The sequence below is a fragment of the Zea mays genome, chromosome 8 (assembly GCF_902167145.1).
Source record: "Zea mays cultivar B73 chromosome 8, Zm-B73-REFERENCE-NAM-5.0, whole genome shotgun sequence".
Taxonomy (NCBI): domain Eukaryota; kingdom Viridiplantae; phylum Streptophyta; class Magnoliopsida; order Poales; family Poaceae; genus Zea; species Zea mays.
In genome coordinates, this window is record NC_050103.1 from 10,934,527 (window position 1) to 10,949,163 (window position 14,637).

A 14,637-nucleotide genomic window follows, 5' to 3' on the forward strand; every position below is an offset into this window, starting at 1 on the left:
GCATGCATGAGTCAAGCACAAGCATCGTCTTCCCATGCTACTCGCGTGAATATGAATCGATGCTTATCTCGCATCAATCAATCGACGCTCTTCCGTCTCTTCTATCAATCAATCGTCTTCCGTCTCTTCTCTAGTGAAAGAACCGGCCCTTGAGTGGTATATGTATTGCTGCGGCCTGCGACGAGTTGAGCAGCTAAGCTATGTTGCTATCTTTTGTTTTTATCTTCGGAGATCTTTTATTAGCGCTATGACAACTGGACAAGTGGTTGTTTGTTTGTGCTGCAGATGCTGGTGTTCTAGGATGCAGTTTGATTCACTAGACCTGATCCCCTAGACTAGACGGTCTGGTCTTAAGGCGGTGCTCCCTTCACACCAATAAACGGTCGATCTGATGGGTGGTACAGCTGCTCGTTCATGGTTCCCACTGTCCCATCTCATCAGAGAGAGAGAAGATCGTGAGAGAGCGAGAGATGCTTGAGATGGGCTTGTGGTTTGCATGACCGAGGAGCTGCCTCGTCCCCTTCGTTGACCGCTGTTTGGAGTGAAGGGAGCTCTGCATCTTGCTCCCATGACTTTCTTCCCAGATTTATGTTTGCTATTTTTTTTACTTTGTTGTAACTTATATAAGTGAACGTTTTATTCAATTTCTCCATGTTTTAGTAGGGTATGACGGTATGTATGTATGTATATCCTGCAAATACAGCGGATCGTATAGGCTAGCAAGCCGCAGCGTCTGTTCATTGTTTCATTTTAGCGGTGTTAGCAATACGATTGCACAGCCTTCCAAAGAGATAAAGAACAACTGATTCGTTACAATATGAGGAGTTTGGGCGAGATAGGAAGCACAAGGTTGAGGAACTGGGCTATACGTAGTACATTAAAGTGAAGTTGGGAGTCTTGAGAAGAAGAAACTAAGGAAACATAGTAGCTAGGACTAGGTCACTAGGAGATGGGTTGCCAACTTGCCATTCTTTGAATAAAATTCTCGATGCCCCTCCTCGCCTTTTGTACCATCGGAGTTCCTAGTTTCTATTTGCAATTCTTTGTTCTTGGTGCTGCTGCTGCTCTCAACAAGTCCACCGAGAGGTGAAAGCTTGTGGTTGTGGCCGTGCGGAGGCTTGCAAAGTTCCGGCACCAGGTTGGGTGCCAATGTATTCGTAGGATGTTTTTAGATTAAAACGCGGATCCATCGCTATTCTAGCAGTCTGCAGTATATATGCAGTCTGAATGTCTAATTGTTTGTTCATATCGATTGCTGCTGCATCGCTTAAATTGATTTTACCATTCATCTCTGAGCAAATCATATACCAGCATGCTATAGTTTTGTTTCGAAATTTAGATTAAGCTTGCTACAGTAGCAGCGACTTAGGGCAGATAAACAGATCCGGAGCCCTCGAAATTTCGATTGTGTGCGTATGGAAATGCTGGAATGGATGGATCTTCGAAAATATCCTTCCAACAGCGTTATCGAACTACAAGAAAAAATGTTCATAAGAGATGTAGCGAATCTGTCATAGAATGAAAAAAGACACAACAACACGCACTATGCCCTGGCTCAGACAAAGGTAAACCTAACTCTTTAATAGTATACACTTTACATTTTATTAATGAAATTATATTGTAGAAACCCTCTTCAGTGCTTTACATTAAAAAAAACTAGCAGGAGCTTCAAGCCAGTTTATTTGGCTGCGAACCAACGGGCCCTTCAGTCCCTCCTGGTATGGCCAGCGTCAGCAATCATGTGCCAGGGAGAAATCTTGAGACCTTGGCACAACTTATTTTTCACAAATTTAAGCAGAATCTTTACTAAATTGATAGCTTCTACAATAATAACTTATTAGTTCAGGTGAAATCTATACTACTTATTAAGATTGTAAAGGTAGTCTGCCTCTGACATGTTCTGCCATCCCACGCCCACGCGCAATAAAAAAAAGTAACAGACCAAGGGATCGAACCCTTGACCGCTCACTTAGCTCACTCTTTCAAACCACTAGACCACCTTTGTTTCTTTGTTAGATGTGGCTCAGATTTTTTTTAACGTATGTTTTCAGTTCAGGGTTTCTTTCTTCTTCCTGCTCCAAAAAATAAAGAAAGGAAGTGTTTTTTCAGATCCATTGCTACGATCCCTTTGCATCAGGGTCCAGAGATACGTACACCAATCAGCTCATTTATTACTGGAGTTGACTCAGTCTTCGAATGGCAAAAAAGATTACCGTATACATACCAGCACACTAAAACAACTTTATACATTGGTTTTTTCAAAATATATAGTATGCATATCACGTCCATCGTGTACTTAACTGGATACTACTCCAAAAGAGAGTCCTCTCCATCTATTGTGGTCGGTGAAATTTGTGATCAGGTGATCGATCGAGTAATAACGCATATGCTTGAAATGACAGTTTTGAATAAAAATGTATGTACTGCTGAATTTTGAACTGAAGAAGCTGCGATACCACCTGATCTGAACCAAGCTTCTGCTGTAAACGGTGGAGAAGATGATATATCAGCTGTGTTTGAGGATGGACAAATCCATGTTGTCCAAGATCAAGAAGATAATGCAGCCTTGATCAGTGAAGACCGAACACATTTTGATCTCAACATGAGTGCATGTAACTCTCGTTTCGATCGCCACACACAAAGTCTGTATGTTCTTGGCGCAATTGTTTAGTGTTCATGAGTGCAGGTAACTCTCCTTTTTAATTTATATACTAGCTGAATGACCGTGCGTTACAACGGGAATATATAATACCAGTATACTACGATAATTTATATACAAAATGTGTGTTATACCGTTATGAGAAAATGTTTCATAATCAATTTGTGATTCTGGCCATACATAAATTTTGTTATTTATAATCTATCTGTTTCACCACTACATTGCAACCATCAGTATCATGCGGTCTTCGATATATGTCACGATTTGCATGGTCTCATCATTGGAGAGCACGTTCCGCACATACCGGAAGAAATTCCCTCGTACATCGTTAGTCATCAGACACGTACCACCATACGCTTTTGCTTAAAAAAAGGCAAGTGTGTGTTTGCAAAGAGAATTAAAGGCAAGCCGGCACAAAAGTTACTCCAACGGTGGCGAGGATGACGAACTGGTCATTGTTGTCGGTCCTCCTCTGCATCACCTCTAGCGCCAAGATGACGCCACAGTCCTTAATATAGTAGTCGTCGAACGCGCGCGACATACCGAGTACTGATGACTCTTGGCTGGGCTGTAAAACGAAGTGCACCCCGGGCTCATCAGCAAAGTAGTACCCCTGGTCGTTGCACCATCGGATGCGCTACTCCTCTACATACATGGTGTTCGAGGACACTCATACAACGTCAGCAACGGCCATCGTCTCAGCGTACAAGAATTCATGGCCTGTCAGTAGCGACTTACGTGACATGTTGGGCTTCAGGTGGACGATGAGCTGGACAACGTGATGGCGTCGTCGTCGAATGTTGTGCCCAGAACAACCCGAGAGTCGCCGACGTTGGCAATGACCATGAGGTCCCCCTGCTTGACGATGGACAGCGTGGAGCAGCCGCTCTGCACCGCGTCCAAGCGGCGGCTGCGCCGTAGCTTGTCGTACATAGTGGCACATGCGGCCACGTAGGACTGTTTCTAGAGGTCGAACTGACAGTCGCCAAGTTTTTTCTTGTCGTCGATGAGCGACCCCAATGCGAGTGCCTCCTGCTAATGGTGTTTGTTCGAGGTTTTCAAGTAAGAAACATGGATTCATGTTTGGCGTTGGTTTATAAAAATGACTCACAAGTCAGATCCAAGGAAAAATATTACGAAGAATAAATGTCACGCATGCAAAAAAGGAATTTAAGTTGAAAACATTATTCAAACAAAAGAAATTGCATGCAAGGCTTTTCTTTAAATACTACTCCCTCCATCCAAAAATATAATTCAAGAATCTCGGTGATACTTATCTACTACTACGCATTGTGCAAGGGTAGCAGGTGGGCTTGGGGAGAGATGTAGTAGATGTGTTTTCTGTTATAGATGTAGACATAAACACACATGTGGTGTAGTGGTAGCTATTGCTAGCATTTGCTTGAGAGGTCGTGGGTTCGAATCCCCTTGGAGCCATGTGTATTTTTTTAATTTTAGCTAGGCATCGACTGTACGGAGGAATGGGAATGGGCTTTGCGGTGAGGGGGAATGAGAATGATAGATATAGAATGGTAGCAGAACATGGGAATGGACTGTGCGCGGGGAGGAGTATGTTATGACTTACCAGTGGCGGTTCAGAACGTATGCATATTTGCTACATAGCCACACGCTGCCACCAACGAAGAGCTCAGTGATCAGGTCGTCTTCCATTCCTATCCCACTCCTTCCCGTGTGCGTCTGCTCCCTCTCCTCTGCTATTGAAGGAACTTTTTGACCTGGCTAACAAGATTGGTGAAGGTGGTTTTGGTTCAGTTTACAAGGTCAGTCAGCATTACTTCCCATGCATAAACTATAAAGAAGTTAATACTGCCATAGCACAACTTATACATGAAGATTGTCATTGCTGGTTTGGCAAGGTTTATTGTCTAATGGTACCATGGTTGTTGTCAAGCAGTTATCAACAAGGTCTAAACAAAGGAATCGAATTTCGTGAATGAGGTAGGGGTGATATCTCCACTACAACATCTAAACCTTGTCAAACTCTATGGTTGTTGTACAGAAGGAAACCAAATGTTGTAAGTTTATGAATATCTATAAAATAATTGCCTTGCACGAGCTCTTTTTGGTAATTATACTCTCATGTTACATGGGTTTACCCATTTTAGTATTATATGTAAATGTTAGAACTCACAGATTTTCATGGAATGTTATTGTTAGGTCCTGTTGATCAATACAGACTCATATTGGATTGGGCAACAAGACATAGGATTTGCCTTGGGATAGCAAAAGGTCTAGCATATCTACATGAGGAGTCCACAATAAGGATCGTACACTGATAACAAGGTGTCGGCGTTTCGAGACAGGGGGGGTCCCTAAGCCGACGAGTGAGTGTGCTGCGTGCCCCAGCCCAGATGGGTCGAGCGCGTGGGCGAGCGCGAAGGGGGGAGAGGCGAGGTGGCCGGAGTCGAGTGTGAGAGAGGTGGAAGTCCCGCGGCCTTCGTGTTCGTCCCGCGCCCAGGTCAGGTGCGCTTGCAGTAGGGGGGTTACAAGCGTCCACGCGGGTGAGGGAAGCGAGCGGCCCCAAGAGAGCGCCTGTCCCGTCCTCGGTCCCGCGCGGCCAACCTTTTCTAAGAAGGCCCTGGTCCTCCCTTTTATAGTCGTAAGGAGAGGATCCAGGTGTACAATGGGGGGTGTAGCAGAGTGCTACGTGTCTAGCGGAGGGAGAGCTAGCGCCCTAGGTACATGCCAATGTGGCAGCCGGAGAGATCTGGGCACCCTGCTGGCGTGATGTCGTGGCTGTCGGAGGTGCGGCGGAGCCTGGCGGAGGGACAGCTGTTGGAGCGGTCGAGTCCCTGCTGACGTCGTCCTGCTTCCGTAAGAGAGCTGGGGGCTGCCGTCGTCATAGAGCTTGTGGAGCGCCATCATTGCCCCTCCGGCGGAGCTGGCCGGATGGGACGCCGGTCTTGTTCTCCGTGACCCGAGTCGATTCGGGGTAGGATGATGATGGCGCTTCCTGTTGACGTGGCGGTCTGTGCCCTAGGCAGGGCGACATGGGGGTTCCTCCGAAGCCGAGGTTGAGTATGCCTTCCGTTGCCGTGGCCGAGCCCGAGCCAAGGGGTCGGGCGAGGCGGAAGTCGTTCGGCCGAGGCCAGGGCGGAGTCCGAGCCCTGGGGTCGGGCGAAGCGGAGTTTCGTCGTCTTCCGGGTGTTAGCCCGAGTCCGAGCCCTGGGGTCGGGCGGAGCGGAGTTCGCCGTCTTCCGGGTCTTAGCCCGAGTCCGAGCTCTGGGGTCGGGCAGAGCGGAGTTCGCCGTCTTCCGGGTCTTAGCCCGAGTCCGAGCCCTGGGGTCGGGCGGAGCGGAGTTCGCCGTCTTCCGGGTCTTAGCCCGAGTCCGAGCCCTGGGGTCGGGCGGAGCGGAGTTCGCCGTCTTCCGGGTCTTTGCCCGAGTCCGAGCCCTGGGGTCGGGCGGAGCGGAGTTCGCCGTCTTCCGGGTCTTAGCCCGAGTCCGAGCCCTGGGGTCGAGCGGAGCAGAGTTCGTCGTGGCGCCTTTGGCAAGGCCTGACTGCCTGTCAAACTCACTCTGTCGAGTGGCACTGCAGTCGGAGTGGCGCAGGCGGCGTTGTCCTTCTGTCAGACGGGCCAGTGGAGCGGTGGAGTGACGGCGGTCACTTCGGCTCTGCCGGGGGCGCGTGTCAGGATAAAGGTGTCAGGCCACCTTTGCGTTAAATGCCCCTGCAATTTGGTCAGTCGGTGTGGCGATTTAGTCAAGGTTGCTTCTGAGCGAAGCCAAGGCCTCGGGCGAGCCGGTGATGTGTCCGCCATAAAAAGGGGGCCTCGGGCGAGACGGAAGTCTCTCGAGGTCGGCTGCCCTTGGCCGAGGCTAGGCTCGGGTGAAGCGTGATCGAGTCACTCATGTGGACTGATCCCTGACTTAATCGTACCCATCAGGCCTTTGCAGCTTTATGCTGATGGGGGTTACCAGCTGAGAATTAGGCGTCTTGAGGGTACCCCTAATTATGGTCCCCGACAGTAGCCCTCGAGCCTCGAAGGGAGTGTTAGCACTCGCTTGGAGGCTTTTGTCGCACTTTTTTGCAAGGGGACCAGCCTTTCTCGGTTGCATTTCGTTCCGGTGGGTGCGCGCGAGCGCACCCGCCGGGTGTAGCCCCCGAGGCCTTGGAGGAGTGGTTACACTCCTTCGAGGTCTTAATACCTCGCGTAATGCTTCGGCTGGTCTGGTCGTTCCCTCATGCGAACTGGCCGTAGCCCGGGTGCACGGTCGGGGCCCAAGCTCTCGGGCTGGTATGTTGACGCTGTCAACGATTTGGCCGGAGCCGGTTTTTGCGAGAGCAGCCCCCGAGCCTCTGCACAGGGCGAGAGGACGATCAGGGACAGATTCGACTTTTTACATACGCCCCTACGTCGCCTTTCCGCAAGGAGGAGGGGGGGAGTGCGCCATGTTACCCTCGATGGGCACCGAACATGGTGTCTCCGGTGAGCTGCAAGCGGGTAATCCGAGTGGACGTCCGTGCCCCGTTCGTTGGGGGTCGGCTAGGGGCCCAGAGGCACGCCCAAAAGTACCTGCGGGTGATTTGCCGGACCCGGTCCCCTGGCGACGGGGTCCGAGGGCTCGATGCCTCCCTCTGATGGGATTCCGTTACAAGATCGTTCCCGCTGGTCTCGGAAATGTCCTAGGGTACCTCGGGAGCGCAGCCCGAGCCTCGGTTATGTATCGAACGTACCCCTGGTCATCCCTCGCTCGGTGTCTGAGGCGACTGTGAACCCTTCGGGGGCCAGCCTTCGAACCCCTGATCAGTAATGGGCGCGGAGCCCGAGTAGCCTGAGGCGGCCATGGAACCCTTCGGGGGGCTGGCCTTCGAACCCCTGACCAGTAGTGGGTGTCGGGCCCACGCGATCTGAGGCGACTGTTGAACCCTTCGGAGGGCCAGCCTTCGAACCCCTGATCAGTAGTGGGGGGCTCGGAGCCCGGCTCCTTCGCGGAGAAGGATCCCTTTCGGGGTATCCCCCTTTCCCGGTCCCTGTTGCAAGAGATAGAGAAAGAGGAAAACGGAAAAGGATACGAAATTGAATGACGTGGCGTACCTTTTCTGACGCGGTTATTACGGCGAAGGTGAAGCGTCGTGCGCTCCTCCTGCCAGAGGCGCCGCGTGTCCCGCCGCGGAGTTAATGCGACGGGGCGAGTGGTTGGCGGGGCGGCCGTTGCGCGCGTGCGATCCGTTCGAGGAACGGGTCACGGGTGCACCGTCTCCACGCCGTGAGAGGAGGCTCTCTTGCTGTCCCAGGATGGGACGTGAGCCTGGCTGACGACGTGGCCGCTGCGCCCGCCCGCCTGCCACCGCTATTACTGCCGGCCCACTTTCGGTCGCTTTGACCGACGCGCCAGGCTGGCGCTGTTGGGTCGCCTCGAGTCGCGGCATAGGCTCCGCAACCGAAGAGGCGCGATGGTGGCACAAGTGGCGGTGCGGTTGCTTGCATGCAGCAACTGGCGTGCCAGTTGCTCGACGCGTGGGCCTGGGTTCCCAAGCTGGCGTGTCAGAAGTCGGAGAAGCGCGTCCATCTGGCGCGGTTGCATGCCGCCTGCATGGCTGCCCGCCCCTTCTGCCCGTTGGTCTGGGCGAAAATGGGGGGTCGCTTGTAACCGCCGGACGGTCGTGCGCACCACGCGCGGCGGTTTGGCTTCTTCTGCCCTGAGCCGGCTTGCATGACATGCGGGACCCAGCCCCCGAGTCGCAGGGGAGGGCCTTGGAACGTGTTGGAGAAGACTCAGCCCGCGGCGCCTGGGGGCGCACGTAGGGAGAGTTGCCTTTAAAAGGAGGGAGACTCCTTTCGGAAGGCAACCATGTCTTCTTCCTCCCTTAAGCGTCGTGTCTTCCCATCTTCCAAGCCCCCGGATGGGGGGTATCCGCCGCCTTTCCGCCTCCTCGTTGGAGGAACGCAACTCCGTGGGAGTTGGTACCTCTCAGCCATCGTTCGGCTTCAAGGATTTTCATCACGCAGCCCGGTCGCACCCCTTCACCGGCGGTCACCCGAGATGGCGACCTCCGGCTTGATGGTGGGGGAAAGCGAGCCGGGCTGCGGCCTCCGCCCCTCCCTCAGCCTCAAGGATTTTCATCACCAAGGCTGGGGAGGGGAGAGTGCCGAGTTGGGGTCGGCCCCTGCGTGGGCGGTGGCCCGCTCCTTCACTCAGTGATGGGGGAAGAAGCGGGTATTGCCCGTGGCGCTCGGCAGCTGCAGCGTGCCCGGTCTTCGGCCGCGGGTGGCTTCGGGGCCGCTCGCGGTGCCGGCGTCCGCCACGGCAGCTGGAAGAGGTTCTTCCGCCGGCGCGGCGGCCGGGACCGGCCACGGGCTGACCTCCACCTTCTCGGCCTTCTGCCCGTCCTTGCCTCACAAGTTTTGGCATGGGCGGGGGCCTCCTGGCAGCGGCATCGGCCCTGAGGTCAGTGCTGCCGCTGTTTGGCCCCCCGGAGCAGAAGTCGTCGTTGTCGCCGCTGCCGGAGCAGGTGACGGCGCGCCGTTCGTCGGCCTTCCGTTGCTCCGCAGGCCTTCCCCCTTGGAGTGGGGTTGTTCGTACCTGCGGAGGGGGGAACCGGAGTTCCGTTGGTAATGGCATCTCGAATGCCAGTGTTTTTTGTTCATTGTGGCTGTCGGGGCCTGAACATGTATGTAATTTTGGCATGGAGCCGTGTTTTTTCCTCATTTTCGAGCACTAAGTCTCGCCTGTTGATTATCTGAACCGCTTTACCAAGCATGAGTCGCCCCGTGTCAAGGTGACGGGTGAGGTATCCGTATCCCGGAGGCGTAGGAATCCCTCGGCCCGTTCGGCCTTGTTGTCTGGGGCTCCTCTAGCTTAGTTAAAGAGACCACTCGGCCGCCCTTCGGTGGACCGAGGCCAGGGGTAGCGATATCAGTATGAACAGAGGCGGAGTTGGCTCGAGAATGGGAACCTGGATGGCCGGAGCCTAGCCATGTTGTCCGTCAGCGGAGCCAACGCCAAAGTCGATCAGTCGAGGCCTCGGGTCGGGCTGGCGCCCTTGGAAGCCGGTTGACCGAGGCCCCAGGGGTAACCGGTTGAGCCGCCTGCTCGGGCCGGATTCCCGGAGGAGTCCCTGGACCGCGTCGCCGCCCGAGGCTAGGTCGGACTTTGCTGAAGACGTCGTCGATGCCGAGGGTGCTACGGCTCCCTTCGGCGTGAAGACCCGAGCCTGCAGGATCAGATCATCTTGTAGCGTGTGCTTTCTGCGGCCGCCGAGGCCAGAAGAACACACCCTCGCTGCGCTTGCGAAGCTGCGTCTTTTTTCCTCCTGTTTCGAGCATCTGGACTTTGTCGGTAACAAGGATGTTTGTGTGAGCGAGAGTTGCTTTTCGCGGAAGGGACGAGTGAGGTATCCGTATCCCAGAGGCGTGGGAATCCCTCGGCTCGGTCGGGCTTGCCGCTTACGCGTACTTTCACCCGTCCATGAGGCCCTGTCCCCGACTTAGTCGAGAAAGCTTGAAGGACTGCTTCGGCAGGAGAGCTTCCGAACGTGAAGACTTGTTCGGTCCACGGAATCGCTTTATCCGAGCGCAAGTTACTTATCGCAGAAGGTGATGAGTGAGGTATCCGTATCCCGGAGGCGTAGGAGTCCCTCGGCTCGGTCAGCCTTGGCTGCTTACGTGTACCCCGTCGTTTCCAGGATCCGCTTTCCGAAGTAGTCAAGAAGCACGAAAGAAATCCTGCTAAAAAGAGATCCTTTTTCGAGGAAAAATTCGACGCAGATGGGGTCTCCCCCCTTTTAGCCCCTGAGGGAGGGTCGGGCTTTGCCGAGGCTAGGCCGACCCTTCCTTGACGACTAAACTTTGTGTAGGTGCGAGGTATATGAACAACTTGAAAACATCTTAAGGGTAGAAGCGACGTAGCTGTTTGATGTTCCAAGCGTTGCCGTAGATCTCGCCTTGATTGTTGGCCAGCTTGTATGTTCCGGGCTTCAGAACTTTGGCGATGACGTATGGCCCTTCCCAGGGGGGCGTGAGCTTGTGCCTCCCTCGGGCGTCTTGCCGCAGCCGAAGCACCAGGTCGCCCACCTGGAGTTCTCGGGACCGGACCCCTCGGGCGTGGTAGCGTCGCAGGGACTGTTGGTACCGCGCCGAGTGTAGTAAGGCCCTGTCCCGAGCTTCCTCCAGCTGGTCCAGCGATTCCTCTCGGCTAGCTTGGTTGCTTTGTTCGGTGTAGGCCCTCGCCCTCGGGGAGCCGTATTCCAGGTCAGTGGGCAAGATAGCTTCAGCCCCGTAGACCAGGAAAAACGGCGTGAAGCCCGTGGCACGACTCGGCGTCGTCCTTAGGCTCCAGACCACCGAGGGGAGTTCGTTCATCCATCACTTGCCGAACTTGTTGAGGTCGTTGTAGATCCGAGGCTTGAGCCCTTGTAGAATCATGCCGTTGGCACGCTCTACTTGCCCGTTCGACATGGGATGAGCCACGGCGGCCCAGTCCACCCGGATATGGTGATCCTCGCAAAAATCCAAGAATTTTTTGCCGGTGAACTGGGTGCCGTTGTCGGTGATGATGGAGTTCGGGACCCCGAAGCGATGGATGATGTTGGTGAAGAATGCCACCGCCTGCTCGGACCTGATGCTGTTCAGAGGTCGGACCTCGATCCACTTGGAGAATTTGTCGATGGCGACCAGCAGGTGCGTGTAGCCCCCGGGCGCCTTCTGCAAGGGACCGACGAGGTCCAGACCCCATACAGCGAAGGGCCAGGTAATGGGTATTGTCTGCAGAGCCTGAGCGGGCAGGTGTGTCCGCTTCGCATAGAATTGGCACCCCTCGCAGGTGCGGACAATTCTAGTGGCGTCAGCCACCGCCGTTGGCCAGTAGAAGCCTTGCCGGAAAGCATTTCCGACAAGGGCTCGGGGCGCTGCGTGGTGGCCGCAAGCCCCCGAGTGTATTTCTTGCAGCAGTTCCCGACCTTCGGCGATGGAGATGCATCGCTGGAGGATGCCCGAGGGGCTGCGATGGTAGAGCTCCTCTTCGTCGCCCAGCAAGACGAATGACTTGGCGCGTCGCGCTACCCGCCGAGCCTCGGCTTGGTCGAGGGGTAGCTCTCCTCGACGGAGATATTGCAGGTACGGGGCCTGCCAATCTTGATCTGGCGTGGCCCCGCTCTGCCCTTCCTCGACGTTCAGTGCCACGCCCTCGGGGGCCGAGTGTACCTCGGGCTGTGCCGAGGGTACCTCGGGCTCGGGCGCGTCGTCGAGCTTGACGGAGGGTTGATGCAGATCCCGGGAGAAGACGTCCGGGGGACTGTTGTTCGCCCCGAGGCTATCTTAGCCAGCTCGTCTGCGGTTTCGTTGTAGCGCCGAGCGATGTGGTTGAGCTCGAGCCCGAAGAACTTGTCTTCCAGGCACCGAACCTCGTCGCAGTAGGCCTCCATCTTCGGGTCGCGGCAGTGGGAGTTCTTCATGACTTGGTCGATGACGAGCTGCGAATCACCGCGGGCGTCGAGGCGTCTGACCCCTAGCTCGATGGCGATCCGCAATCCGTTGACCAGAGCTTCGTACTCGACCACATTGTTGGACGCCGGGAAATGGAGGCGCAGCACGTAGCGCAAGTGCTTTCCGAGGGGCGAGATGAAGAGCAGGCCTGCGCCGGCCCCCGTCTTCATCAGCGACTCGTCGAAAAACATGGTCCAGAGCTCCGGTTGGATCGGAGTTGTTGGCAGCTGGGTGTCGACCCATTCGGCCATGAAATCCGCCAACACCTGGGACTTGATGGCCTTCCGAGGGGCGAACGAGATCGTTTCGCCCATGATTTCCACCGCCCACTTTGCGATCCTGCCCGAGGCCTCTCGGCACTGGATGATCTCCCCCAGGGGGAAGGATGACACCACAGTTACCGGATGAGACTCGAAGTAGTGTCGCAGCTTCCGCCTTGTCAGGATCACAGCATACAGCAGCTTTTGAACTTGTGGGTAGCGGATCTTAGTCTCGGACAGCACTTCGCTGATGAAGTAGACCGGCCTCTGAACGGGCAATGCATGCCCTCCCTCTTGCCTTTCGACCACAATCGCGGCGCTAACCACCTGAGTGGTCGCGGCGACGTAGACCAAGAGGGCTTCTCCGTCCGCCGGGGGCACCAAGACAGGCGCCTTTGTAAGGAGCGCCTTCAGGTTGCCAAGGGCTTCCTCGGCCTCAGGGGTCCAAGCGAAACACTCGGCCTTCCTTAAGAGGCGGTACAGAGGCAGACCTCTTTCGCCGAGGCGTGAGATGAAGCGGCTCAGGGCCGCGAGGCATCCCATGACCCTCTGTACCCCTTTTAAGTCCTTGATGGGTCCCATGCTGGTGATGGCCACAATCTTCTCCGGGTTGGCTTCGATGCCTCGCTCGGAGACGATGAACCCTAGGAGCATGCCTCGGGGCACCCCGAAGACACACTTCTCAGGATTAAGCTTGACTCCTTTCGCCTTGAGACACCGGAATGTCACTTCAAGATCGGAGAGGAGGTCGGAAGCCTTCCTCGTCTTGACTACGATGTCATCGACGTAGGCCTCGACTGTGCGACCGATGTGTTCGCCGAACACATGGTTCATGCACCGCTGGTACGTTGCGCCCGCATTCCTCAAACCGAACGGCATGGTGACATAGCAGTACATGCCGAACGGCGTGATGAAAGAAGTCGCGAGCTGGTCGGATTCTTTCATCCGGATCTGGTGATACCCTGAGTAGGCATCGAGGAAGGACAGGGTTTCGCACCCAGCGGTGGAATCCACGATTTGGTCGATGCGAGGCAGAGGGTAGGGAACCTTCGGACATGCTTTGTTGAGACCAGTGTAGTCTACACACATCCGCCATTTCCCCCCTTTCTTCCTCACAAGCACAGGGTTGGCAAGCCATTCGGGATGGAATACCTCTTTGATGAACCCTGCTGCCATTAGCTTGTGGATCTCTTCGCCAATCACTCTGCGCTTCTCCTCGTCGAATCGGCGCAGAGGCTGCCTGACAGGTCGGGCTCCGGCCCGAATATCCAGCGAGTGCTCGGCGACATCCCTCGGTATGCCGGGCATGTCCGAGGGACTCCACGCAAAGACGTCGGCGTTTGCGTGGAGAAAGTCGACGAGCACTGCTTCCTATTTGGGGTCGAGCCCGGAGCCGATCCGGACCTTCTTGGTGGTGTCACCACTGGGGTCGAGAGGGACGGCCTTGACCGTCTTCGCTGGCTCGAAGTTGCCGGCATGGCGCTTCACGTCTGGCACCTCCTTGGAGAGGTTCTCCAGGTCGGCGATGAGGGCCTCGGACTCGGCGAGGGCCTCGGCGTACTCCACGCACTCCACGTCGCATTCGAACGCGTGTTTGTACGTGGGGCCGACGGTGATGACCCCGTTGGGGCCCGGCATCTTGAGCTTCAGGTAGGTGTAGTTGGGGACGGCCATGAACTTCGCGTAGCATGGCCTCCCTAGCACGGCGTGGTAGGTTCCTCGGAACCCGACCACTTCGAACGTCAGGGTCTCCCTTCGGAAGTTGGAGGGTGTCCCGAAGCAGACGGGGAGGTCGAGTCGCCCGAGGGGCTGGACGCGCTTCCCGGGGATGATCCCGTGGAAGGGCGCAGCGCCTGCTCGGACGGAGGACAGATCGACGCGCAGGAGTTTGAGGGTCTCGGCGTAGATGATGTTGAGGCAGCTGCCCCCATCCATCAGGACCTTGGTGAGCCTGACATCGCCGACAACGGGGTCGACGACGAGCGGGTATTTCCCCGGGCTCGGCACATGGTCGGGGTGGTCGGCCTGGTCGAAAGTGATGGGGTTGTCGGACCAGTCTAGGTAGACTGGCGCCGCCACCTTCACCGAGCAGACCTCCCGGCGCTCTTGCTTGCGGTGCCGAGCCGAGGTATTCGCCGCATGCCCTCCATAGATCATGAAGCAGTCGCGGACCTCGGGGAACTCTCCTGCTGGGTGATCTTCGTTCTTGTCGTCGTCGCGGGCCCTGCCACCCTCGGCGGGTGGCCCGGCCCTGTGGAAGTGACGCCGAA

General features: G+C 55.6%; 1 non-coding gene across 1 annotated transcript; it reads left to right on the forward strand.

Moving 5' to 3' along the window:
• The first annotated feature begins 357 nt into the window (after nt 1-357).
• Nucleotides 358-557, forward strand: MIR159h (microRNA MIR159h). The gene has a single exon (NR_121124.1). It is a non-coding gene; the product is annotated as a microRNA MIR159h (primary transcript).
• The last annotated feature ends 14,080 nt before the right edge of the window (nt 558-14,637 follow it).